The sequence below is a fragment of the Amblyomma americanum genome, chromosome 6 (genome assembly GCF_052857255.1).
Source record: "Amblyomma americanum isolate KBUSLIRL-KWMA chromosome 6, ASM5285725v1, whole genome shotgun sequence".
NCBI classification, from domain to species: domain Eukaryota; kingdom Metazoa; phylum Arthropoda; class Arachnida; order Ixodida; family Ixodidae; genus Amblyomma; species Amblyomma americanum.
In genome coordinates, this window is record NC_135502.1 from 1289824 (window position 1) to 1314455 (window position 24632).

General features: G+C 48.7%; 1 protein-coding gene across 1 annotated transcript in view; it reads right to left on the minus strand.

Annotated features, from left to right (window-relative positions):
• Positions 1-10178, minus strand: part of LOC144094440 (uncharacterized) — a 149579-nt gene extending 139401 nt beyond the window's left edge. Inside the window, exon 1 of the mRNA XM_077628377.1 lies at positions 10115-10178. The gene's annotated coding sequence lies outside the window, so the exon portion shown is untranslated. The remainder of the gene's footprint in view (positions 1-10114) is intronic.
• Between the last annotated feature and the right edge of the window lie 14454 nt (positions 10179-24632).

The following is a 24632-nucleotide window of genomic DNA, read 5'->3' on the forward strand; positions in this document are numbered from 1 at the left end:
TACTTTCATGTCTCCCTTCACAAATTTTCACCACTCTGAAAATCTGAAACCAAACCGAAATAAACTCACCTAATGCGTAAATGACCCATTAAAGAAGAGGAACGGCTCTGCTCGGGGCAATACGGCGAGGCAGCGCCCGCCTAATGACCGGCCGCGCCCGGGGCGCGCAGGCTCGCTTCACCGCGATGACCAACGGGGAGAATGTATTGCAGCGACACGTTGTGACAGTCGAAACTTCCACTCCCTGTGCAGGGTTGGTCTTTGGGCTCTCGAAATTCGCCCTGCGAAGTTGCATGCTTTGAACATTTGTCGTCCGTGTGCTGCCCTCATTTCTCGGGGCTCGTCGGGATGGCCGCCTGGTGAGGGCGACAGTTTACAGTGGTGGGGTGCGAAGGGTCGTAGAACAACACGGCTAACGCGGTTAGCTTACGCCAACGAGCGCCCCCATTAGAAGTAGCACTCGACCGGACAGGGCGAATGCTTGCTGAAGCTTACGCGGGCTTAACGGCAGTTTATTTACTTGGATAGTGGATGAGTACGCATTGGGGCACTTCTACAGACTGAGTGGAGTGTCTGTTGTAGAGGCAGTTATCCAAAGGACACTAGAGGGCTGGACTCAAAAGCAATGACGACGACAGTGCACAACGAAAGCCGTCCTTTGGTAGCTTTCACCCCCTCCACCTCTCACCCCCTTCAGTCCGGTGCCCAGCTTCCTCAAGGATAACTTTCGGTTTTAATAATTAGAAGTTTTTGGGTGTTCAATCAACATTGTCAGTATTCCTTTGTAAGCGCGTGTGCAACTACCTTGAATGACTGCCATGATGGGGAAGGTCATTAGGGGAACATGAGTTAGCAAGCACAGGCGAACTTTTCTTGCCCCATAACCTGAAATTGCCAGACACCTTGAAAACTTTAGTTCTGCATATCAATACCCGGTCTGCACCTAATAAGGTGGATGAGATATCTTACTTTTGAAATCAGTTTCCATTTAAATTTGATTACATACTTATGTTTCAAACATGGTACCACAGTGACAGCACAATAGTAAATATTAATGGATATACTAACCGGTTTTCTTTTTTGTAAATCGGTGTACTAGACGAGGAGGTGGCGTCGAAATTTACGCTAAGGATAGTCTAAGATGCGAATTAATTTCTTATTTTAGCATGACAACTGATGAATATGATATTGTCACCTGTATGATATTGTCCCTTTGCGGGCACATCACGAAATAAGAACCTTCTGGGTAAACGGTATAGACAGCACTGTGCCCAAAGCGAGTGTTGTTCAGTGCCTCTGTTTCAATCTATCCAGTCTGCAGCATCCGCCGCGGGGATCAGCTGGTTTGGGGATAGTTCAGGCGGGGTGTCGCTTAAGCCAACGATAACGAGCGAAAAGAAGCGGAGGGGAACATAACGGGAAGAGAGAGCGTGACCCGCACTCAGGGGTATGAGAGTTCGGCCCGGCTCTGTTTTTGCCGAATATTTGCTCCCAACTAGGTGCGACGTGTGCCGTATCTGAACGGTTGTACATCCTGTCAATCCCATTTCAGTGGCTTCCTGCCGTCAGCCCTCAGCTGACGTACGCATGATGCTTGAAGAAACTGATATAGACGGATCGATCGGTCACTGGATCAATCAATCTCTCCGTGATTTCGTGCATTTAGACTGACTGACTGACCCACTCACTCACTTACTCACTGAATGAATTAATGAATGAATGATCAATAGATTTATCCTGCACTAAATTCCTCATGCGTTCGATCTGCGCTTTTACGGAAATATGCTGCTTTGTTGTCGCTGTTTGCGAGATGAATTGCTCCATCAACCTGGTGCCGTTAACTGAGAGTGGTTAGAGTTAAGTGCTTTTCAGTTTTAGCATACCTGACAAATCACTTATGCATATGTGGTAAACAGTATTTCACATTCTGAGAAGAAAAACAGTATCTGGAAAACTGTTTACCACGTATGCGTAAGTGATTTGCTTCCAGCCACACTCATATGATCACGACCTGTATTTATGCGTATTTCTGTGAAGTAACGAACATAGTTGATGTTTAGCGCTTGTCCTGTGTGCTTCAATTTCTGTGTCCCCGTCTCTAGCATTTGTCTTTTCTAATTAATATGTACAACCAACAAGCCCAGCTTTCCGCCTTGAGTGCCGAATATATGAGCGTACAATCTGTCAAAAATATACAGTCCAAGGGGTTTACTTCCAAGCCGCGTAGCGGACTCTTAAGCCTATCTGAAAGTCCAAAGCTTGAAAGTGTAGGGGACTTTAGTTCCTCCCGCCTTCGTGACATTAGTGTCCCTGGGTATGCAAGAGGAACCATGCTGCGGGGCTCAGAAGCAGACACCTTGGGCTGTATACTTTTGAAAAAAACTTTGTCTAAGTGGACACGTTGCGTTTAACAGGAGACACCAATGTAACCCGGAAATCATGCTGACTCTAATGTTTAACGCTCATGAAAATAAAGCATCCGTATTTGACGATGCTACACGATAAACACTGCGCTCAAAACACCTCTTCAAGGCCAAAGGAAGGACTGAAAATAAGGAATCGGTATTATGTTTCAAGTCTTCAAAACAGCTATAAAGCACTAAAAGAGACCAAATCGTCTTTAATTCATCAGTTATTGGCGCGATGAAGAAGTGGATGATGCAAAGGGCCGTCGATTGCTCTAGCCTAATTTAAGCACGCCGTCTTGTTTCATTTATCACGTGTCGACGCACACTGGCGATGAACTTGGCGGCCATGGGTCAATTGTTCCATGACAAGCTGTGCGAGAGAGCGAAAGTACCTCACGCCTAAATATAGCCGCCTGCACGGCTGTTTGAAACACGGTGCCGGTAGTCCCGCGGCATTTTTTAGTGTAATAGTGACGATCGACCACGAGGGATGAGGCGTTCCAGAGGCTCCGACAGGTGCCATCAGTGACCACTGCCAGCACAGACTCCGTAGGACCTGTAGTCCTTTCGACCTCCCGTGTGTCACACGGCTTACTAAAGTTTACACGGAATGACGTATTGGCAAAGAGGTAACAAAGAGCACTGCTGCCCCTGAAGGCTTCAGCCGTTACCTGGGCGGTAATGTCCCGCGGTGTAGGCCATGATGCACTAACAAACGTCGAAGGATCGGGGTAAAAGAATACCTGGTACGATGATGCCTGCAGCTCTTCTTTCAGTCGCCACAGCTTGTTCGGATAGGTTCGGCTGCCGGAGGTTGGATAAGGAATCAATATTGCCAACGTGAAATTCTTGCGTAACAGCTTGAGTGTGGTCGCCCGGACGATGTCCGCAGCTCCTCTCAGGTGATACATGTTATCCCGCCACCACAAGGCGATTCCATCAAACTTATCGCGGTTCCTGACAAGTGTTGCATGACGGAAAAGCCTTCCTACGCCTCTGGCGCGATCATTGTGGAGTGTTGGAGTGCCAGCTTGACCCGTTCGTACTCCAAGCAGCACCTTCGTCCGGCGGTTGCCAGGGCAAGCAGCGCGCGGCCACCTATATTCTTGAGCGCTGCAGCGAGGGTCGGTGTCAATAGAGGCCCGCAGTTGGGAATTCCAGTGAAGCGTATAATAACAAGGAACAACAAAATAGCAACAATGGGACCGCCGCGTTGGTGAGTCCAATATGCAGCCGTACAGGGCTTCTTGTGCTGCAGAGCGTTGAGCGGACATGCTCTGATCTTTTCCAGAAAAACGGAAGATATCGCTTCGATCGGTGTCAAAGGCGTTTCTCCAGCGTCGGGCATGCGACGAACCGTAGCCGTTTGCAAGACGATGTGACGCTGGTTGGCCATTTGGCGGGGCGGTCGCACGCGTGAAGTATGGTCTAACGATTATCGAAGCTTCTTCGCTGGCTCCAGATTCGGTTCTCTCCTCTTCCGGGGCATCCTGCGCTCCTAGATAGTTCCACAACCATTGCAAGACAAGTAATAATAAGATGAGAAGCATTACAGCTGCGCACACCACGAATATGACGTCCTCGAATATGCTGGACTCGCGACGCCGAGGCATGACCGAACTCCACGAGATGCGGCGTCGCTTTCTACGCCGCCGACTACGCCTGCACCCGCCCTCGGAGCCGACAAGAATGGAGCTCTCCGTGAACGTCGGCTCGTTATGGTAGACCTCTATCGAGGATGTCGCATAGATGGCTTCCAGGCCAGGCTCACCAGTGGGCGGCGGCAACAGGCCGGCGATGAAGCGCTGTTTGTAGCGGGGATCCCAGTAGCTCGTCTCGGCGTCGTCCTCCATGAGAGGAACCTGCTGCTGGCGACACCGAGACGTTCTTCTTCTTCCACTGAAGAACGAACGCACCTCTTGATAGTCCGCCAGAGGCACGTGCCAATGGATTAAAAAATGATGGTGATGATGACAAAACGAAGAAAATGACCTGGAGGTCCTTCGTGCTCGACATGAAGTGTTTAGTGAAGCTGGCGGCCATGGTATAAGCTCACGCTGTATGTTCAGTACACGCTGTAACTAGACAAGTACGATCCCGCCGCAAAAACAGTTCACAGAAATGGTCAGAAAGGCAAAAGTCCTGGCCCTCCACGCTTAAAAGAAACACTGCGTGCAAACTACGATTCTCATGTATCGATATGCTTCATCATGTACTAACCACGCGCGCAGCCCGTACATATTTATTATTGTGTAAACAGTTTTTGTGTGCACTACCTCTCCCCCTATCCTCTCTTCCTGTCCCCTCACTTCTTTCATTTCATTTCTCCATTCTGCCTGCTATCCTTTATTTCCGCTGACCTAGCTCAGGTGATTTAGTATCGATTGAGGATTCCGGGGCTAGCAAAAATCTTTTCCTTCCGTCTTATTATTTTAATAAACCACTTACTACTTGTATCGATAGCAATCCGCGTTCTAATGAAAAATATGCCTTTTTAAATGAAAAGAGAACATTTACAAGCTATGAACCCGCCGCGGTGGCTCAGTGGTTAGGGCGCTCGGCTACTGATCCGGAGTTCCCGGGTTCGAACCCGCCCGCGACGGCTGCGCTTTTATGGAGGCAAAACGCTAAGGCGCCCGTGTGCTGTGCGATGTCAGTGCACGTTAAAGATTCCCAGGTGGTCGAAATTATTCCGGAGCCCTCCACTACGGCACCTCTTTCTTCCTTTCTTCTTTCACTTCCTCCTTTATCCCATCCCTTACGGCGGGGTTCAGGTGTCCAACGATATATCAGACAGATACCGCGCCATTTCCTTTCCCCAAAAACCAGTTATTATTATTATTATTACATGCCATGAAAGGTTATATATATATATATATATATATATATATATATATATATATATATATATATATATATATATATATATATATATATATATATATATATATATATATATATATATATATATATATATATATATATATATATATATATATATATAGCGCAGACAAGAGACAAGGCAAAGGAAATGAAGGACTCGTTCTGACAAACCTATGAAAGGAGCCAACAGTCACCGAAACCAAGGTGCATAGGGGAATGTTTAATTGTTTTAAATGTGTAATGCTAATCAGTGGGATAATAATACTTAGATTAATCTATCGCTTAAAGAAAATTACTTATAAAGCAGCAGAAAAAACAACCATGCCGCCGGTGGGATCCGAAGCCATGACCTCCGAATATCGCGTCCGGTGCTCTACCAACTGAGCTACGGCGACGGCTGTCCAATCTGCTGCTCTTGTGGGTATTTATGTTTATTGGGTGTAAGCGATCCTTTGGTGTAAGCTTCACCACCCTCGCCCATTTTAGCAAGCAAACTGCGGAAAATTAGTTTTCCACGCGGATCCCTGAGTGCAGGCAACGGCGTCATTCATTTCTAAAGGGTGATCACTGGTTTCTTCTTGATGTGAACGTCACAAGTTAGAATCGAGTTACGGCAAAAAAATTAAACCCAATTTTTTCAGCAATAAAAGCGCCTTTTGTTGGCGTACGACTATCAACACAGTTATATAGAGCCAAAGAATCAACTTTTGTTAAAAACAGAACTTGTATTGAGTTGAGACCCGCCGCAATGACTGAGTGGTTAGAGCGCTCGGCTACTGATCCGTAGTTCCCGGGTTCGAACCCAGCCACGGCGGCTGCGTTTTTATGGAGGCAAAACGCTAAGGCGCCCGTGTGCTGTGCGAGGTGGTCGAAATTATTCCGGCGCCCTCCCCTACGGCACCTCTTCTTCCTTTCTTCTTTCACTCTCTCCTTTATCCCTTCCATTACGGCGCGGTTCAAGTGTCCAACGATATATGAGACTGATACTGCGCCATTTATTTCCCCCTAAACCAATTATTATTATTATCACAAAACGCCGGTGCACTTTGATGGTGCACTTTATAGAGGAAAAACGCTCAGGCACCCTGTGGAGTTCGCTGACCATTCCGCGAACTCGTTGGTCTTGTGTTCGCAAGGAAGGCCGCTCCAGTGGGGTCGGAAGTCGCCAACAAAGGGGCCCGTCCCATCCCTGCCTCCCCTTCGTGCGGCGGACGTCCTCGTTTACACCGCGCCGTCACGGGGATGACCCGCTGGGAAAAACGCTAACCATGTACAGCTGTCGACATGTGTGCGTCGTCAAGGGGTGACGAGACTTCGGCGATGCGGGAGAGATACAGCTGGGTGGGGACCGAGTGTTGGGTGACCAGGAAACGGATTATTCCCTTAACGACTGTGTTCTCTTTGTTGCTGTCAACAACGTGAGTCATCGCCTCGTCGGCACATGTTTCTAGCATCTGTGGTGCCGTGGGTGGCGTGGGGAACGGAAGTCGCATTTGTGTTGTTTGTGTGGTTATTTGAAACCTCCTTCCCAAATGTTTTAATCAGAACTTTTCCCCAATCTCTGATCAGTGGGCGGACCTTATTTTCCTTTCCCTAACCACTGATTGGCGAGATGGGTCGTTTGTTATCTTATTGGTTGCTGTCCCCGCTAAGGGCGGAGACAGCGGGTTTAAAACCAAGCGCTCTGGGTTGAGCGGGGGCTGAATTCGTCTGATCCATGATTTAGTCATGTAAATAGTTTTCTCCTTGCTTTGTTTCTTCTCGTTTTTTACCTATGTTGTAAATAAATAGTTAACCTTCTCCTTTCCTTGAGTAATGTGAATGTTGGCGAGTAGAACCACCGGGTCATCAAGAAACCCCCGATTTCATCATCAAGTAGTTTCTGGTTCAGGTGTCCAACGATATATGAGACAGATACTGCGCAATTTCCTTTCCCCCAAAACCAATTATTATTATTATTATTATTATTATTAATATTATTATTATTATTATTTCCTCTCATCGCCACCGGAAGGGGAAACTCAACTCACCCGTGTGCTGTGCGATGTCAATGCTCGTTAAAGATCCCCAGGTGGTCGAAATTATTCCGGAGCCCTCCACTACGGCACCTCTTTCTTTCCTTCACTCCCTCCTTTATCCCTTCCCTTACGGCGCGGTTCAGGTGTCCAACGATATATGAGACAGACACTGCTCCATTTCCTTTCCCAAAAAACCAATTATTATTGTTATTACTGCCCACCTCTGGTGATGCTACGTCGGCATGGTCGCATGCTTACAGCCCTGAATCCGGCGCGCACCGGATATACTACCACCGACACGGAAAAATGACATATGCGCACATCGGCAACGCCGCTTCTGCTCTGGTCGCGCCATCTCATTGTAGACTCCTCACCTATCAAGGCTTCGCAGCCAGCGCCACCTACGCAACAGCAAGTCAGCAACCAAACCACCATCCTGAATAAACCTCAGCTTCTTTTCTGTTGAAAACTGGGATACGTTGTCTATAGTCAGTAACATAATGAGGGTAACCAACGCTTTCACCTTAAAACAGGCTTCCGAGACCAGCGCAGCGTACACCGCCTCTCAAGCCAGCGAGAGGACCCCTGCGCGGCGGCCGCGTTCTTCCTTGCCTGTGAAGACGGTCATATATATGCTGAAATACGAGCCGAGAAAGAAAATCGGGACGGGGAAGGTACATGCTCTCGGCGCACGTGCCTTCTGGCTCCACGTTTAAATACGGATATCTAGGCTGATGCTCACCAGCTTTGAATGCGGCCGCGAGCGAAGTCAGAGGAAAATGACCTTTTCTGCTTCCTGCACATTTCATGAAGCAGGTGTCTTAGTGCATCACCGTGTACGCTAAGGCTAAACCACATTTTCTAATAATAATAATAATAATAATAATAATAATAATAATAATAATAATAATAATAATAATAATAATAATAATTGGTTTTGTGGGAAAGGAAATGGCGCAGTATCTGTCTCATATAATAATAATAATAATAATAATAATAATAATAATAATAATAATAATAATAATAATAATAATAATAATAATAATTGGTTTTGGGGGAAAGGAAATGGCGCAGTATCTGTCTCATATATCGTTGGACACCTGAACCGCGCCGTAAGGGAAGGAATGAAGGAGGGAGTGAAAGGAGAAAGGAAGAGGTGCCGTAGTGGAGGGCTCCAGAATAATTTCGACCACCTGGGGCATTTTCTAAGGAACAGTCCTTTTTCGGCATCTTCCCAGCGCCAAGCAACCATTCGAGCGGCTCTCATCCAGGGAAGGCAACCGCCCCCTAGGGCTGAGCTCAGGGAGCTAGCTATCGAGGCTTGTCGTCGTTCTCCCACAGATGGCGGTACATCTCCGTCCAGCGATCGCGACTCTTTATTGAAACGCGAGTGCCTTGTTTCATCGCCCGTGCGAAGCTTGAGAGCAACGGGATGAACAAGCGCAGTTCCTCCTCTGGCCGCCAGTGCGACACAGTGAAAGACCGGTGCTCTGCCTCAAGGAAGTCGCGCGAGGTGGCAACGACGAACAGAAGGCTGCCTTGGGTTCAATGAGCGAATGTTTCGCCACCCGTTAGCGCGTTCATGTTTTGCCTATATACTATGAACGGTGATGCGACTATTGTCCATTGTGCCCTTCTGTTGGTTTTCAACGAACGCTCGGATAGGTTGCAACAGTGCTGAGACGGGACAAGGGAGAACGAGATCAGTTGCCATAGCAACCAAGTGATTTATTCAGGCATGCGAGGCAGCGTATTTAATCAGTGACATTGACTAATTTTTTATTCGTTGTGTGATTATTTCTTTTTTATTTTATTTCTGCACACGTTGTAACCTTTGCCTTTCATAAGCTGCCTAATAGGTCGCAATAAATCACTTGGTGGCTGGTTAGCGCGAAAGTCTCTCTCGTTCGCTGTTGTCTTTCTTAGCGCTGTTGAATCATTCCCGTCAACACGTACCAACCAGCCCCTCATCTAAAACGAAGTCTCCTTGTCACGGAAAACGTGGCTTTGGGGTCATGGTAAGTGACCGCACCACTAAGGTGCTTCAAGTATGCGCCGTTAATGTGGTGCCAGCAGAAGACTGCGGCCCTCTTTTGGCGCCTAAGCAAGGCAAGCTACACAACACCTGTCATCTCCATCCTTTAGGCAGCACGAGCGTACACCTGAGTGCGCGGGGGAAATGAGAAGGGGGAGTGAAAGCTGGCCAGTCAGGAGAAACAAAAGGGTGGGTGCCGCGTCAGTTTACGTTTTTACTTCTTAAGTTGACTGCCACCGAGGGATTGATGGTGTCCTTACTGCTGCACCAACAACGCCAATGCAACTCAGGGCCACTGCAACTTGTCAGATCCCGCCCCCCCCCCACCCCCCTCGAGTGTTACACAGCTCCCAAACTGTCCTGCCATAAGGCGCCTTACCTAATTATTATCTTAAATGAATTACCTTCCTAATTTAGGTACAAACTGAAGGTGGTACAGGCGTACGCGCTTACATCCAGCCATGATGACCAGATCGTTGAAAGCTTCTATGAAGACGTGGAATCGACAAAGAGCAAAGTAAAAACACAGTTCACTGCACTGATGGGTGATTTGAGTGCCAAGGTAGGAAAGAAGCAGGCTGTAGACCAAGCAGTATGCGATTATGGCATATGCTAAAGAACAGCATGGGGAGTTATTAGTAGAGTTAGTACCGAGAAATAATTCACGTATCATGAATTCCGTCTTTCACAAACAAGAGAACAGAAAGTGGACTTGGAAGAGCCCCCGTGGTGAGACTCAAAAGGAAATGGACTTCACACTGTGCGCTCACCTTGGCATCTTGCGGGATGTGGAGGCCCTCGAAAAGGCGCGCTGTAGCGACCACAGGACGGTAAGGTCTCGAATTGCCTGCATCTGAAGAAAGAACGGAAGAAAACTAGTGAAGCGGAAGCCCGTTAGCGAGATAGCTTCAAGAGCGATAGTGGACGAATTCAACGTATCGCTTCAGAACAGATATTCGGCTTTAACTGAGGACAACGACCTTAAAGTTCAAGCTATGAACGACAATCTGACAGCTATTATTACGGAGTGCGTAGTAGAAGTAGGCGGCAGGACAGTTCGACAGGACACCGGCAAACCCTCAGAGGGGACGAAAGATCTGATTAAGAAATGAAAAAGCATGAAAGCATCAAACCCCACAGGCAGAATAGAGCTGGCAGAGCTATCGAAGCTAATAAATAAGCTCAAGATAGCCGACATAAGGAAGTTTAATATGGAGAGAATCGAGCGTATTCGCTTATTTATTAACTTTCATAGCTCTGCCAGCTCTATAAAGAACGAAGGTAGCCTAAAAGCGGGGAAGAAGACTCTGTCCGCATTTCGCGTTCCCCGAAACACGCATTGCCGTGAGGATAAATACCTGAATCGCAGCTTTTTTGGCAGCCTTTATTTATCTTTGCTATGAGATTCCACGAACATGCGGTTACCTGTGTTTACAAACTTTTATTACCGGATCATAAATGGCAGCACCGAGAGGCTTCGGTTTCAGGCACAGATGCTTGCAAAAAACGGAGGGGGCCAAATCTGTGAGCAGCAATTCACGATTATAGCATACCGCAGTTTTTCTTCGACAAATGAATTCCTTATGATGGACCAACACAAAAAGCAAGCGCAGCATATGAACCATTTGTAACCCGCAGATGTCGCGCCAAGGTCCCGAAGGATACACTGAAGAAACTAATAGAGCTGTTAATGCGCAGCCGATTGTGTCGTAGAACCAGATATGTTTAAAAAAGACGCAGATCGTCGGACTGTCAAGTTTGAAAGTCGTGTGCAGGTTTGTGCATCCCGGCATATGTCACGCCACGGCTCGCCCCTTCTGTAATATTTTTCTCCGCTCTTCAGCTACTTTTCTCAATTTACGTTATACACTTTTCCCTTTATCTCTCATATTTTCTCTTGCAGATTCCTTTAAATGGCCTCTTTCATTCGTACGCCATGGCCAATCTGCTCGGGTGGATGCTGCATACACTGAATAAATTGAGAGCAGATGAACTTTTTATTTCTTTGTTGTAAAAAAGGGCACGCCTTGGTGGTCTAGCATAGTTATTTACAAGACCGCCGCGCCGTCCTGAGCGCGGATGATTTTGACAAGCGTGTTCTTCACGGCCGGACGAGCAGGGAAGGATTTCAACTGTGCGCCGAGCAACCCTCCAGCCACTTTGATCTTCGTTCCAGGCCCTGCCTCGTCGTTATCTGCCCTCTCAGCTGCGCACTTGTGTTAACCTAATTTTTCAGAGCGTTAGAACGAGTAAGCATCTCCACACAACGAACCATTTCCTATTTATTACGCACGCTGTGGTGCCGCATCGAGGCAACCACCAGACAACAGTGTACAGCATCTGCGCATGGGCGATGTTTACGAAAATTCTGAGGGCAGTTAAGAATGCTTACGCGGAGGAATGCGAAATCATGGAACTTTCTAGAACGAGGGTTTTTTCCACGACGATCCGCGATCTATTATCCACGATTATGTTTTTTATTTATTTATTTTCTTTATCTTTCATTTTTATTTTATTTGGTTTAAATTTTTCTTGTTTTTATTATGGTTTTTCACTTTGTTTTACTTTTACGTGCAGATGCTAAGTCGACGTCCGTGGCTGTTTTGACATCCAGGTACTATGTCGACGTCTGTGGCTATTGTGTCGTCGAAGTGTGGTTAATTAACCAATTACAACTCATCAACCTAATTTTTCCCACAGCAAGATCTCATCACGCACTAACACAATTAAAATTTTGCACATATATCTTTATAGAACGACACGATCGCGCGGAGATGCTACGTCGACGTCCGTCGCTATTGTGACGTTTAATTGTAATTTTCGCGCCTAATTAATTCAATAATTAGGCCGCAGCCTCTAAATTTTTCCCGCAGTGATCTCATTACACACTATCTAACGTAACCAAACTTTTGCACATTTATCATAACAGAACGGCACAATCGTGCGGAGCAAGTTTTGCAGACACGACACACTGGACATAAACACGGACCAATTGGGACGTCAAAGTGTAACTGTCGGGTTTTATTAATTAACTAATTGCAATTCATAAACCAAGTTTTTCCCTCAATAGGCTTAAAGTAAGCCTTACTTGCCTCTTTAAGTGAAAATCCGACTGTGAGCGTGTGCGTAACACTCGATGGTACTCATAAAAGATGGCGTCCTCATGCAACTTGCCAGGTGGAGGTTTAATTGGTCGTGCAAGGTTACTTGGGATGAGCAACCTGTATCGCACAAAGTCGACCGGCGGCAGCACCTGTCATCCCAGGACAGTGACGCACCACTGCGCCACGAGTGGCATGAGAACTCGTAGCAATCATGAATGTTAAGTAGGAAAGACCAATTCCGCATGGCTGACGTGCTCACAACGCACAATTGACAACAGGAAAGAGAGAAGAGGACCAACACAGCGCTGACTATAAATTGAGTTTATTCAAGGAAATGGTCATTATATACAGAAAACGAAGCATGAAACGGGCGCAAAAAAGACCATGTGAGTGAAAAGGGGCAGACATACAGTCTATGATATAGGTGTTCGATTTTTTTTCGTGGTTAACAAAACAGATGGGCCACTGACATGAGGCATGATGCTTCGGAATCTGATAGGCTTCTATATTCTCCCTTGTTAGCTGGGATCTGCCCTTGGTCAAAATTTGGCAGGCTCCTTACCTCGGCAAAGAATAGATGACTTGTTTTGAACACGGGACGAAACGGGATTCGATTATTGTTGCAGCAATAATTTCTGTGAGCCTTCGGTGATCTTGTCGGTTTTACAAGCCCGATCATTTTGATAAGCTTGTTACGAGCGGAAAATAAGGCTTCGATTTGTTGCTGCTTACGTATTTTCTTTAGCTGATGGGAAAAGCGGCGGAGGTATGGAACCACCGTTGCCTTACTTTCGTCATGAGCGTTCGGTGAAAGGTTGTCATCGCGTAAGCTTTTAGTTGTCATTTTTAGACTCAGTTTTTCTGCTACTGAAATCAAGATATTGTCACGTAGTGGTGACGGCAGTCGAGGCAGCGATGAAGACGGACGAAAGGATCTTCTAAAAGAACTGTTTATTGGGCTGACTTGCACCCAAAATGGACTGAATCACTCGGCGGCGGCGAAGCGACAAGCGTGCTCGGCGGTCGTCGAACAGAATGCCCGCCGCTGTCGGCCGTGCTCAATTTAAAGCTGATAGCGAACATTCGAGATAAAGGCCGCAAAGTTACTAGAACATTCCGGAACAACGTAGAATCAGCTTTGCCTGGCTGCGATCAATCGAGATAAATCTAGTCGCGTCTTGCGTCGCAAACAAAGCGATAAGGTGGTGTCGCGGCAGATTTGAAAAACGAACAAACACTGCAAATATTGGCGGCATTACTCCCCTCTCAAAGAAGCATCGACCCGATGCATTAAAACAAATAATGCGACTAGTAAGGGAAAAAAACAGATCTTGCGAAAATAGAGCATGGAAATGCAGCGGCCTTTAGCGGGCACAATACGGCTTCAGACGGACTACATGGACGACTTCTGGTTGTACGCGGCGTCGCTGGGATGCAGTCATTGCGTCAGGGATGACCTCATAATCCAGTTCACCCAGCCGACGAAGAACCTTGTACGGGCCGAAATAGCGGCGCAAAAGCTTTTCACTCAATCCACGGCGGCGAATGGGCGTCCACACCCAGACTTGGTCTCCTGGCTTGTATTCCGCGTTGCGTCTTCTTAGGTTGTAGCGTCTGGCGTCGGACCGCTGCTGATCTTTGATCCGTAATCGGGCAAGCCTTCGAGCTTCGTCTGCGCGTTGAAGGTAGGCGGCAACGTCGACGTTCTCTTCTTCTGTAACGTTGGGCAGCATGGCGTCTAGCGTGGTCGTGGCCTCCCTGCCATGGACGCGCCTAAAAGGCGTCATCTGGGTGGTCTCCTGCACTGCGGTGTTGTAGGCGAAGACGACGTAAGGCAGGATGACATCCCAGGTTTTATGTTCGGCATCGACATACATAGCGAGCATATCGGCGATGGTTTTGTTCAGGCGCTCGGTCAGTCCGTTGGTCTGCGGATGGTATGCAGTTGTCCTCCGGTGGCTGGTTTGGCTGTAGCGCAGGATGGCTTGCGTGAGTTCCGCCGTAAATGCTGTTCCGCTGTCCGTGATGAGCACATCGGGGGCGCCGTGTCGAAGAAGAATGCACTCCACGAAAAATTTGGCCACTTCTGCTGCTGTTCCGTTCGGTAGGGCTTTCGCCTCGGCGTAGCGGGTCAGGTAGTCGGTCGCTATGATGATCCACTTATTTCCAGATGTTGACGTTGGAAAAGGGCCAAGCAAGTCCATGCCAATCTGCTGAAAGGGTCTTGAGGGAGGTTCAATGGGGTTCAGAAATCCTGCTGGTCGTGTGGGAGGAGTCTTTCGTCGCTGACAATCTCGGCATGTTTTCACATAGTGTGCGACATCGGCAGACAGTCGGGGCCAGTAATACTTGTCTTGAATGCGGCGGAGGGTGCGAGTAAACCCGAGATGTCCAGCTGTCGGCTCGTCGTGTGAAGCCTGTAGAACTTCTTCGCGGAGACAAGTAGGTACAACAAGGAGGTAGGCTGTTTTGTTCGCTGTAAAGTTCTTCTTCACAAGGACCTCATTCTGCACACAGAAAGAAGACAGTCCTCGCTTGAATGAAGCGGGGGGTGAAGAAACCTTGCCTTCCAGGTACTCCATGAGGCCTTTTAGGTTGGGGTCCGAGCGTTGCTGCTGAGCAAAAGAGCTTGCGCTGATGGGTCCCAGGAAGGCGTCCTCATCGTCGTCCAGCGGCGGTGCATCTACAGGGGCTCGTGAGAGGCAATCGGCGTCAGTGTGCTTGCGTCCGGACTTGTAAACGACGGTGACGTCAAACTCCTGGAGACGCAGACTCCATCGAGCGAGTCGGCCAGAGGGATCCTTCAAATTGGCAAGCCAGCAGAGCGCGTGGTGGTCGCTGACCACCTTGAACGGCCGTCCGTAGAGGTAGGGGCGGAATTTCGATGTAGCCCAGATGATGGCAAGGCACTCCTTCTCAGTGGTCGAATAGTTAGCCTCGGCCTTGGAAAGGGAACGGCTAGCGTATGCGATGACCTTCTCCAGCCCGTCACTTTTTTGAACGAGAACGGCGCCTAGTCCCACGCTGCTTGCGTCGGTATGAACTTCAGTATCGGCGTTTTCATCAAAATGCGCAAGGATCGGTGGGGACTGTAAACGACGCTGAAGTTCCTTGAAGGCTTCTGCTTGCGGCGCTTCCCATTTAAACGGCACGTCTGCCTTCGTCAGTTGGGTCAGGGGCTCGGCGATGCGCGAAAAGTTTTTCACAAATCGTCGGTAATATGCGCATAGTCCGAGAAATCTGCGCACTGCTTTCTTATCGGCCGGCGGTTGAAACTGTTCGATAGCAGCTGTTTTCTGCGGGTCTGGGCGTACTCCTTCCTTGCTAACGATGTGGCCTAGAAACAGCAGCTCTTCGTAGGCAAAGTGGCATTTCTCTGCTTTCAAGGTTAGGCCAGACGACTTGATTGCGTCTAGTACTGTTCGAAGTTTTTTGAGGTGCTCTTCAAAGTTCGAGGCGAAGACAACGACGTCATCTAAATATACCAGACAAATCTGCCACTTCAGGCCTGCCAGCACTGTATCCATTACTCGCTGAAACGTCGCTGGTGCGGAACAGAGACCAAATGGCATCACCTTGAACTCAAACAGCCCATCCGGAGTTATGAATGCTGTCTTCTCGCGATCTCTTTCGTCGACCTCAATTTGCCAGTAGCCGCTCTTGAGGTCCATCGATGAGAAATATTTGGCGTTGCAGAGGCGGTCCAGTGTGTCGTCGATGCGGGGGAGGGGGTAGACGTCCTTCTTTGTTATGTTGTTCAAGCGGCGGTAATCCACGCAGAATCGAAGTGCGCCGTCTTTCTTTCTCACTAGAACAACCGGTGCCGCCCATGGGCTGTTTGAGGGCTGGATGACGTCGTCGCGAAGCATTTCCTCGACTTGGTCCCGGATGGCTTGTCGTTCTCGTGGAGACACACGGTAGGGGCTTTGACGGAGAGGTCGTACGTGTTGGTCTGTTATAATGCGATGCTTGGCAATTGGCGTCTGTCGCACCTTCGGCGATGTCGAAAAGCACTCACTGTAGTTTTGAAGCAGATTGCGGATCTGGTCTTGTCTGTTCCGGTGCAGGGCTGGGTTGATGTCGAAAGTGGGCGAGTTCTCTTGGTCAGGCGGATCTTCTGCCGAGGGGTCGGAGAGGGCGAAGGAATCTCGTACGTCAGATATTTCGTCGTAGAAAGCAATCGTCGTTCCTCTGTTAATATGCCGGAATTCTTCGCTGAAGTTAGTCAGCAGTACTTCGGCCTGGCCATTGCGGAAATGTGCGATGCCTCTTGCGATGCTGATTCCTCGGTCTAGTAGCAACTGCATGTTCCCCTCGATGATGGCTTCAGTGTTTATGGCTTTCGTGGCGCCTACGGTCACGATAACGCTTGAACGGGGTGGGACGCTCACTTCTTCCTCCAGGACACTTAGGGCAACGTGATTTTCCTGAGTTTTCATCGAAGCGATGGCTTCGTCCGTCGAAAGCGTGATCAGCTTGGATCGCAGGTCGATGATCGCCTGATGCTCATTAAGGAAATCCATACCCAAGATCACTTCGCGGGAGCATTGCGGTAGCACAATAAAGGTCGCAGGACAGGTATGTCCTTTGACAGTCACCCGCGCTGTGCATCGTCCTGATGGCGTAATGAGGTGGCCCCCAGCGGTGCGAATTTGTGGGCCGTCCCAAGCCGTTGTGACTTTTCTGAGCTGCGCAGCGAATGTTCCATTCATCACCGAGTAATCGGCTCCTGTGTCGACTAGAGCGGTAACTTTCCGGCCGTCGATAGTCACTTCTAGGTCGGAGGTCCTGGGTCTTGCATTGCATGTCGCTCTCGGCGTCGGGTCACGGCTTCGTCGCGTATGCGAGTCACGGGTTGGGCGTGTGGTCGAAGCTCCTCTGGGTGGCGGCGTCGATTTCAAGGTAGCTTGTGTCGTGGTTCTCATTGTGTGCGGCGTCGGTGCAGCGAGTGTCGGTTCTTCATGCGGCGTCGCGGGTGCAGCGTCTTCATGGGGCGTGGTCGGTGGAGGATCTTCGGCGTTTAGCTCGTGAGCAACCTCACCTCCAGAGGTTGCTGCCTTTAGTTTCCCCTACGGGGGCTGGGCGACCTTCCTCGTACCGCGGCTGCGTAGCTGCGGCGTGGCGACGCAAAGCGCGAGGTTGACGGCGATGGTGAGCGCGAAAAGCGGTTCGGCGTGTACTCTTCTCGACGCAGGTACTCGTCGATTTCGTGCGGACGTTGTCCGAAGCGTGGTCGTGGGGCGTTAACGGCAAATCCTCGAAGACCGATACGTCGGTACGGGCAGTGACGAAGAATATGGCCGGCCTCACCGCAATGGAAGCACAACGGCCGGTTGTCGGAAGTCCTCCAGGCGTCGCATTTCCTGGGGCTTGAGCGTCGGTCATAGACTGGGCGGGTAAGGGCTGGGAGGCGGCGTTGTGGAACGATTGGCTCATCTCGGGGAGGACGTGGGGGTTGTAGTTGGGGCTGAGCAGTCCTTACTGCAGCGGCGTAGGTCATGGCCTAGGGTTCTGTGGCCGTCGGGGTGCCAAGTGCCTGTTGCACTTCTTCCCGTACCACGTTCATCAGAGTCGATGCTTGTGGCTGTGGGGAGGATGGCAGTAATAGGCGTAGCTCCTCTCGGACGATTTCGCGGATAACGTCCCGCAAGCTGTCGCTGGTGGTGGCCGGCGTGTCCGAACGGATTGCATAGGCAGAGGAAGGGCGGTTGTACTGCCGAGCTCGGACGTCGAGGGTCTTCTCAATCGTGCAGGCTTCCTGCATGAATTCCTCGACCGTTTTTGGCGGCTGACGGACGAGGCTGCCAAAGAGTTGTTCTTTTACGCCGCGCATTAAGAACTGAACTTTCTTTTCCTCGGTCATCCCGGGATCGGCGCGGCGAAATAGGCGCTTCATCTCCTCGACGTAGCTGCGGACGGGCTCATTCGGAAGCTGGATCCTGGACTCGAGGAGTCGTTCGGCTCTTTCTTTCCTCACGACACTGGTAAATACCTTCAATAGTTCTCTCTTGAATAGCTCCCATGTCGTAAGGGACGACTCGTAGTTTTCGTACCACGTGCGTGCGGAGCCATCAAATGAGAAAAAAACGTGTCCAATCTTTGCCGCATCATCCCACTTGTTGAATGACGCCACGCGCTCAAATTGATCCAACCATTCTTCAGGGTCTTCGCCTAGGGATCCATTGAAAGTTGGCGGCACCCGCGGCTGCTGCAGTATGATCGGTGTCGACATCTTCGGCGAGATTGCGGTGCTCGTAGCCGCGTCTTTTCGCTGTCTTGTGCGGTCCGGCAGTTTCCCGAACTCAGGCTCCTCTCCCTGGAGACGTCGGCTGGCTCGCTGAGCTGCTGGCTCGTTCTCGGGTGCGAAGCGCTCAGGGCTGGCTTCACGACTTGAAGGGGGCGTCCGGAACATGGAAGGCTACCCAGCACCTCCACCAGATGTCACGTAGTGGTGACGGCAGTCGAGGCAGCGATGAAGACGGACGAAAGGATCTTCTAAAATAACTGTTTATTGGGCTGACTTGCACCCAAAATGGACTGAATCACTCGGCGGCGGCGAAGCGACAAGCGTGCTCGGCGGTCGTCGAACAGAATGCCCGCCGCTGTCGGCCGTGCTCAATTTAAAGCTGATAGCGAACATTCGAGATAAAGGGCGCAAAGTTACTAGAACATTCCGGAACAACGTAGAATCAGCTTTGCCTGGCTGCGATCAATCGAGATAAATCTAGTCGCGTCTTGCGTCGCAAACAAAGCGATAAGGTGGTGTCGCGGCAGATTTGAAAAACGAACAAACACTGCAAATATTGGCGGCAATATTGTGAGAAAAACCAGTTGTTGTCAGTCTTGCCATTTAGTCTTGAAAGCTTGCTTCTACTCACTGCCCGCTAGATTCCTGCGAGGCGTTGTGCATGCACAAGTTTGCTGTCGTTCATTCCACCAGTCTTGAATGCGCAGACCGGTATGTAAAAAAAGGTTTATTAGCTCTAGGTTGATATTTCCAGCAAATATGAGAAGCCTTGAAGAAAAGCCTCAGGTCAAGAAAACTAATGTATGCATTGTTTGGATTCTGTTGAGCCAGAGTTGGAGGGTGCAGTTGCAAACGAAAAGTATCCACGGTGTCTGAAACGGTCTTTTCGAAGTCCTCAGTGGTGCAACAAGTAGGTAAGTCTTCGGCGGACCTGAACACTTGGACTACTCTTGGGTTGGGAAGACTGTTCGTTGTTATTCTGCATGATATTTCAACAGCGCATGCTAGACACGGACAGAAGGACGGCAAAACAAAGACACATCAGCGCTCGTGTGCTCTGCTTTTATCGTCCGTCTGTCCGTGTCTAGCATGAGCTGTTGAAATATCATGCAAAACCAACTAGCCTGTCAGTTTACTCTGCTATAATTATGTCGCGTGCAACCAGAAATATAGCACTAAGAACAGGAGCAGTCGGTGACCCTGTGCATATATCTTCGTTTTGGAGGCATTTCGCCACGTGGGAAATGTGAAACGTAGGTACAACGACAATAAAGATCACTCCTATCCTGCTCTGAAATTTCAGCGCCCCGTACTGGTAATACACTGTTCAACGGATGTCATGAAGTCCTCATGGGGATTTGATGACATCCGTTGATGACATCTGACAACAAAGAAGTCGCCCGTACTTCCACTCTCGTTAACTTCATTTTTATTTCGACGGGCGTCAGTCTCCTTCAAAATCCTTCATATTTCACTCTGATCGCCAGCGCAGCTTTCCGCGAACGCACACTCGGATTTTGTATCTGTTTATTTGTTTAAAATGCCCCACAAATACCCTCGGTATGGGGCATTACACGGGGGATAGCGGTGATACATAAAAAAATTACTTATTACAGGAGTATCTTTTTTCGATGCATATCTTAACATGTTGTGATTGGTGCGGAGCACGGCATCAGCGGGAAGATCATTCCAATCGTTTGCTGTCTGGGCGAAAAAAAAGAAAAGGCGCACAGTATAGTACGAGCAGAGGCAGGCAAGCACTTTTGGTGTGGCTGGCACGTCGGGAAGTCCGGTGAGCAGGCTGGATGACGCAGTTGGAAAGCTGTGAATGGTAAAATTTATGGAAAAGGGAAAGTCGAGGAATTTATACGTTGATTAACGAGAGCAGGCAGGTTAGCTTGAAACTTTTGATTGGATACACTAATGAAGTAGCTGTAGTTGGAGTAGACGAACCAGGTAGCTTGATTCTGAGCTAATTCAAGAGTGTTAATAAGAAACGTGCGGGTCCGAAATAGCACATTTGCACTCCAGTTTTGGTCGAACAAGGGTGACATAGGCCATAAGGCTTACAGAGGGGAAGGCGAGTTTTAAGTGACGGCGGAGAAAACCAGGACATCGGCTAGCATCGTTTGTGACTGCTGATATGTGACCGGACCAAGATAGGGTGTGGGTTATGTTAATGCCTAAGTACTTGTAAGAAGGCACACAGGTGAATGCCCAATCAAGAATGATGCAAATGGGAGGCGGGTAGGAGTTCTTTCGATGGAACGATATGACAGTTGTTTTATTTGTGACGACAGTCATTAGCCATTTATTACACCAGGATTCAATGAGATTTAGATCGTCCTGCAATGCGGGTATGTAGATATTGTCACGGATTGGGCGATAAATTGCACCGTCACCTGCAAATAAACGAATGCTAGAATGTATGTTATTCGATATGTCACTGATGCAAATGAAGAGGAGTATAGGGGATAAAAGTTAGCGCAAAAAAAAGACAGGGACTCAGAAAGACAACACACACAGCGCTACTGTGTGTGTTGTCTTTCTGAGTCCCTGTCTTCTTTTTTCGCCACGTTTTCTACCCTTGAAATGACCAATAAGCCAAAGTGTCTACCCTTCAGTAGTATAGGGCCGAAAACAGTAACCTAAGGCCCTCCGGAGATGACACAGGGCATTAGGGTAAGCACATGTTGGCATATACGAATTGCAATCAGTGAGTAAGGGATGAATAAAAAATTGAAGGGTTAATATTTAAGCATGAAAGTTTTGAAAAAAAAATATGCCTGTGAGGAACCTTACAAAAATGGTTTTTCGAAGGCAGTCAATATTGCGTTAACAAGAATGTTACTGTAAACGGAGGAACAATGCTAAGCAACACTTGTTGGGCTTCGCAAGATAGTCCTTTGGCAAGGGTGGTAAGGGTGGAAGAAATTGATAGACGATAAGAGTTTAATTGTGCTGGAGTAGATTACATGTCTCATTAACATGGAAACACGCAAGTGAGCGAGATAGAACGGAAATTTCTACATGAATAAGGCCGACTTTTTTAGAAACTGAAGTTATCTTGCCCACTTTCCAATCACCCGGAGTCACTGCGGATGAAACAGACCACTGAAATGTGCGAGACAACGACATTTTAGCGTTTTTTAGTATTTAAGAATAGATTCAATCGATAACATACACCACCGATTAGCGGTGCATAAGAAGTACATGACAAAAATAAAATTTCTGAGAGAGATCTAATTTTTACAACATAGCATTGGAAGTGACTATTGGTAACAGCGAGGACACCTCCACCCCCCCCCCCCCCCGTTTCAAACGGTCACAGCGAAAGATGTCAAACTCATCGTCATCATTTATTTACCCTTAAAGGCCCTTGGCTTAGGGCATTACTTAAGGGGGGGAGGGGGGAGCAGTTGTTACATAACACAATGGTCGGTAACATTAACAAGAAGTACAAGGTGCAGGGTTCACCTCCACCCCCCCCCCCCCCGTTTCAAACGGTCACAGCGAAAGATGTCAAACTCATCGTCATCATTTATTTACCCTTAAAGGCCCTTGGCTTAGGGCATTACTTAAGGGGGGGAGGGGGGAGCAGTTGTTACATAACACAATGGTCGGTAACATTAACAAGAAGTACAAGGTGCAGGGTTCATGTTCAACATTAACATTATCAACATTATCAAAAGTATCAACACTAAGAAAGACACAGCGGCTCAAGAACAACTTGGAGAAAGATAAGGAAACACACGTGACCACGCTCAAAAACACAGCAAAATAACCCCGTCCTTAAATTGTGCTGTTAATAACTACCTGAATTTATTAGGTTCTATTTAAGTAACTATCAAATCGGGTAGGTCATTGTGTAGAATCGTGTACAGTCGGGTAGAAAAGCATCCTAAAGCTTTGAGTTTTTGGTGAATGTATCTAACCATGTTTCACTCAGCAGAATGACGTCGGAGTCGATGGCGTTAATGAAAAAAAGTTTGGAGGACGCTTAAGCTTCGCTTTTAAGAGCAAGACGCGACAGCGTGTTGCAGCATTGCCAAGGAATCCACGGAACGCCATCGTCCTTCGGTGCGACTCCTTACCCGGGCAATTTAAGGAAAGGAAACATTGGTGGCCACGCGAACAGCGCCGTAAGGCAAGGAAAATGAAAATAAAATATTCTAAGGAAAGGAAAGGACGCCTGTCTAACATATCTCAGTGGACACCCGAGCCTGGCCATAAGGGAAGGAAATTGAAATGAAAATTGGTTTTAAGGAAAGGAAATAACGCCTGTCACATTTCTTGCTGGACACCCGCACCGCGCCGTCAGGGGAAAAAATCCCTTCCCTTACGGCGCGGTTCAGGTGTCCACCGAGATGCGCCATTAAAAAATTGCGTTTTAACACTGAGAGAGAGAGAAAACTTTTATTTCTTTCCAAGAGGTTCGCGGGGATGAAGACTTCCTGGTCGTCTTGCTTGGGTGCTGGCGACTTGAGTCTTCAAGCAAGAGTGGGCCCTCAGTCCAGGGCTCCACTGAGTTGTGCCGCTTCAGTTGCGTGCTTTACCAAGGCCCTCTGGACCTCAATCTCGCTGCTGAAGAGACAGCTCTCCCATTGCTCCGCACTCGGTGTTTGTTGATTGTGGAATGCTATGTTTCTCTTGCATTCCCAGGTGATGTGATAGAGTGTGGGCGTACTGCCGCACCAGGGGCAGTCTGGTCTGAATTGCGTTGGTGATATCTTGTTGTATGTGTGTAGGTTAGGGAAGGTGTTCGTCTGTAGCCTACGCCATCCTACAGCCTCTTCCCTATTTAGTGCTTTGTGTGGTGATGGATATCTCTTTCTGATTCCCCTATATAGTTGTAGGGTCTCTGTGTAGCCCCCCTCGCATATGAGTAGCCGTGACTCCGAGACGATCGATAAGCCTGCTCGGTAAGTGAGCCCTCGAGCTAGACTGTCCGCCCTTTCGTTTCCTGCTACGCCTGCGTGGGCTGGCACCCAGATTATATGTTGTATGGGTATTCTTTCAGCTGAGGCTGCCGCCTCGCTGATTATTCTGAGGGCAGTGCCGCTGATATTGCCCTTCGTATAGTTTCTGCATGTTTCTTTCGAGTCCGTTAGGATATTTAGGGAGCGACCTTTTCTGTAGCCTTCGGCTATCGCTAGCGCGACGGCAATTTCTTCGGCCTCTGCTATCCCTGACACCCCTACTGAAGCGCAGGTGATAGTTTCCCCTGTACCGTTGACCACCGCTACCGCGGCTGTGCGTTTCTCTGCTCTTGCGTACATAGAAGCGTCTGTGTATAGTGTGCTTTCGGATTGGCCTAGCCTTCTGTTTATCTGTTCGGCCCTGGCTCTCCGCCTTTCTTCGTGTAGGTTGGGATCCATATTTTTAGGTAAGGGTCCCACGTTGAAAGTTCTTCTGAGGTCGTCTGGAACTTCTGTGTATCTGTCAGCCAGACCACTTGCGTTCCGACCTAGCCTTTTTAGGAGCGCCCTTCCTGTGGGGGAGCCCCTGAGCCTCGTCAATTGCGCACCCATTTGAGCCTCTGCTAGCTCGTCAAAGGTGTTGCTGACTCCGAGCTGGAGTAATTTTTCATTTGACTTGTTCCTGGGTAGGTGCAGAGCGATCTTGTAGGCCTTCCTTAGTATACAGTCGGCTTGCTCTCTTTCCGCTTTTGTTGTTGCGTGGTAGGGCAGCGAGTATGTGACCCTGCTGACGATTAGGCTGTTTACGAGTCTTAGGGTGTCGTCTTCCTTCATTCCGTATCTTCTTTGGGATACTCGGCTGATCATTCTTCCTACTTGTTCCGTGGCTTTCCTGAGCAGGGTGATGGTGTGGCTGCATTTGCGGCTACTCTGTAGCCACATGCCCAGAATGCGGATTATGTTTTTCTCCGGGATCGGTTGTCCCTCGAGGACGACGTCCAGCGGGGCTTGAGTAGGG